This window comes from Lynx rufus, unplaced genomic scaffold, assembly GCF_022079265.1.
Source record: "Lynx rufus isolate CCGP_SWC_20201006 ecotype Redwood Valley unplaced genomic scaffold, mLynRuf1.p SCAF_10, whole genome shotgun sequence".
NCBI classification, from domain to species: Eukaryota; Metazoa; Chordata; class Mammalia; order Carnivora; family Felidae; genus Lynx; species Lynx rufus.
Window position 1 is genome coordinate 56,871,653 of NW_025814824.1, and position 4,293 is coordinate 56,875,945.

General features: G+C 34.8%; 1 non-coding gene across 1 annotated transcript; it reads left to right on the forward strand.

The window, feature by feature from the left end:
* The first annotated feature begins 1,315 nt into the window (after window positions 1–1,315).
* Window positions 1,316–1,421, forward strand: LOC124505574 (U6 spliceosomal RNA). Its single transcript, XR_006960687.1, has one exon. It is a non-coding gene; the product is annotated as a U6 spliceosomal RNA (small nuclear RNA).
* Window positions 1,422–4,293: the final 2,872 nt, after the last annotated feature.

A 4,293-nucleotide genomic window follows, 5' to 3' on the forward strand; every position in this document is an offset into this window, starting at 1 on the left:
AATCCAACCTTTTCATGATAAAAACCCAGAAAACAAGGAATAGAGGGAAGTTTCCTCAACATGATAATGGGTACTTATGAAAAACCTACAGCTAGTGTCATACTCCACAGCAAAAGACTGAAAATATTCCCCTAAGATAGGGAACAAGACAAGGGTGCCCACTTTAACCACTGCTCTTCAACATTGTACTGGAAGTTCTAGCCAGAGTTATTAGATAATAAAAAGAAGCAGAAAGCATCCAAACTGGAGAGAAAAAAGGTGAAATTATCTCTATTCACAGATGACATGCACACAATCCTATATATATAGAAAATCCCAAAGAATTGACAAGAGAGCTAGTAGAGCTAATAAATGAATTCAACAAAGTTACAAGGTACAAGATCAACACACTAAATCATTTGTGTTTCTCTATGCACCACAAGCAAATAACCCAAAAAGGAAATTAAGAAAGAACTTCCATTTACAATAGCATATAAATACCAATACATAAGAATATATCTAACCAAGGAGCTGAAGAACTTGTAGGCTGAAAACTACAGAACATTGCTGTAAGAAATTAAAGAAGAGCTAAATAAATGGAAAGACACTGCATGTTCATGGACAGGAAGATCTAACATTGTCAAGAAGTCAACATTACCCAAAGTGATCTATATTCAACAAATCCCTATCAAAAGTCCAACAGCCTTTTTTGCAGAAATGTAAAAGCCATCCTCAAAATCATATGGAATTTCAAGGAACCCTGAATAGCCAAACAATCTTGTAAAAGAAGAATAAAGTTGGAGGACTCACACTTCCTTGGCTTCAAAACTTACCACAAAACTGCAACAATTAAAACAGTATGGTACTAGCATAAGAACAGACACATAGAGCAATGGAATAAAACAAAGAGCCTAGAAATAAACCTTCACATATGGTAAATTGATCTTTTTATTCAAGTATAATTAACACACAGTGTTACATTAGTTTCAGGTGAATGTATGATATGATTCAACAATTGATTCAACAATTGTAGAATATGATTCAACAATTCTATACATTGCTCGGTCTTCATCAAGATTAAGTGTACTCTTAATCCTTTTCACCTATTTCACCCATCTTCCCACCCATCTCCCTTCTGGCAACCACTAGCTTGTTCTCTATATTTGAGAGTCTGATTTTTTGTCTCTTTTTTTATTTATTTGTTTTGTTTCTGAAATTCCACATATGAATGAAATCATATGGTATTTGTCTTTCTCTGGCTTTTTTCACTTAGGATTATACCCTCTAGATCCACCCATGTTGTTGCAATGGTTAACTGATTTTTGAAAAGGGTTCCATGCTCACTTTGGCAGCACATATACTAAAACTGGAACAATACAGAGAAGACTAGCATGGCTCCTGAGCAAGGATGACATGCAAGTTTGTGAAGCTTCCATATTTCTGAATGTGAAAGGAAACTGTTCCTGAACTTGACTGGCTCTAGCAGAGCATTTTGTTTGGTGTATAAAACCCCAAGATGTGCTGGGTCCAAAGTGAACTTGAAAAGTGTAAAATGAAATAAACTGTGTAAAATAAAAATAATAAAAAAGAAAAGGGTTCCAAACCATTCAGTGGAGGCAATCTTTTCAACAAATGGTACTGAGAAATGGACCTTTATATCATACCATATACAAAAATTAACTCAACATGGATCAAAGACCTAAATTTAAGAGTTAAAACTATAAAGCTCTGGGGAGAAAACAGTGGGGAAAAATTTCATGACATTGGATTTGGGAACAACTTCACAGATATGATGCCAAAAGCACAGGAAACAAAACAAAACAAACACAAATACACACACACACACACACACACACACACACATGTATATATGTATACATATATGTATACACACACATATATGTATACGTATACATACATGTATATGTATATACATATATGTATATATATGTGTGTATACATATATATATGTATATATTAGACTTCAGAAAAATTAAGAACTTCTATGCACTATCAAAAGACATTATCAAGAAAAATAAAAAGGTGACCCATAAAGTGGGAAAAAATATTTACAAATTATGTATCTGATAAGAGATTAATATCAAGAATATATAAACAACCCAATAACAATAGACCTAAATTTTAAAAAAATAAAAAGGGTCTTGAATAGACATTTCTTCAAAGAAGTATACAAATAGCCAATAAGCACATGAAAAGAAGGTTAACTTCATTAGTCATGAAGGAAATGGGAACTGCAAGCCAAAACCACAATGTGGTACCACTTCAACCTAGTATGATTAAAACACACACATACACACACACACACACACACAAAACAGAAAATAAGAAGTGTTTGCAGGATATGAAGAAACTGTAACCTTCATGCATTGCTGGTGGGAATGTAAGATAGTGTAGCTGCTCTGGAAAACAGTTTGGTAATTCCTTAAAAAGTTAAATACAGAACTACCATATGACCCAGCAATTCCACTCATAGGTATATCCAAAAGAATTGAAAACAGGGACCTGAACTTATATTTGTATACCAATGTTGACAGCAGCATTATTCACGGAGCCAAAAGGTACAAACAACCTAAGTGTCCATCAGCAGATGAATGGATAAACAAAATGTAATATATACATACAATAGGAATGTAAGTCAACCATCAAAAGGAATGAAATGTTTTGGGGTGCCTGGGTGGCTCAGTCAATTAAGTGTATGAGTCTTGGTTTCAGCTCAGGTCATGATCTCACGGTTTCGTGAGTTCAAGCCCCACATTGGACTCCAAGTTGACAATGCAGAGCCTGCTTGGGATTCTCTGTCTCCCTGTCTCTGCCCTTCCCCTACTCATGCTCTTTCTCAAAATAAATAAATAAACTTAAAAAAAAAAAAAAAAGGAAGTCCTCTCTTTGTAGCAAAAGACTAAACCTAGAGGACCTAAAAAAAAAAAAAGGAATGAAATGTTTTAACATATAATACAGATGAAACTTAAAAACATTAAGCTGAGTGAAATTAGACACAGAAGGACAAATATTGTATGAATCCACCGATATGATGTACCTGGGGACAGAACATAGAAGAGAGGTTACCAGGTGCTGGGGTTGGTGGGGCAGGAAGAGGAAATTAGTATTTAATGGGTACAGAGTTTATGTTGGGGATGATGGGAAAGTCTTAGGTGTAGTGGTGATGATTACACAACATTGTGACTGTGTCTAAAGTTTGAAACTTATTTGTATACTTACAAACAATTAAAATTATAAATATTATATTATGTGCATTTATCACAATAAGAACAATGAATTCTACATCTAAGACTAATACAATGTTAAATCTCAATTATATCTCCATAAAAATTAATTGATTTTTTTTTAATTAATTGATTTTTTAAATCTTTTTTTTTTTTTTTTTTTTTATTTATTTTTTTGGGACAGACAGAGACAGAGCATGAACGGGGGAGGGGCAGAGAGAGAGGGAGACACAGAATCGGAAACAGGCTCCAGGCTCCGAGCCCTCAGCCCAGAGCCCGACGCGGGGCTCGAACTCACAGACCGTGAGATCGTGACCTGGCTGAAGTCGGACGCTTAACCGACTGCGCCACCCAGGCGCCCCAGTTAATTGATTTTTTAAAAATAACATCAAAATGAATCAAAGACCTATATAAGTTAAAATCAAAACTTTTAAATGGAAACAGAGGGTAAATCTTCATGATCTTGGATTTGGCAGTGGAGTTTTTAGATATGACACCAAATGTGTGAGCAACCAAGGAAAAAATAGATAAACTTCATAAAATTAAAAACCTTTGTGCATCTTAAACATTTTTTTAATATAAAAACTTTGTGCTTCAAAGGACACTATTAAGAGAGTAAAAAGATAACTCATAGAATTGAAGGAAATATTTGTAAATCATATATTTATAAAGGTTTAGTATCCAGAATACAATTTAAAAACTTTTATAACTAAACAACAAACAGACTATCTACCCAATTTTAAAATAGGCAAAGGGCTTGAATAGAAATGGTGCCAAGTATAAGATATATGAATGGCCAGTAAACATATGAGAAGATCTCAATGTTATTGGTCATTAGGGAACCCTTGTACATTGCTGGGAAATGTAAACTGGTGCAGCCAGCTTGGAAAACAGTTTTGCGGTTCCTCAAAAATTTAAACATAGAGGGGCACCTGGGTGGCTCAGTTTGTTAAGTGTCTGACTTTGGCTCAGGTCATGATCTCACAGTTTGTGAGTTTGAGCCCCACATCAGTGGTGGGGGGATCCCTGTTTGGGATTCTCTCTCTCTCTCTCCCCTTCACTCTCTGCT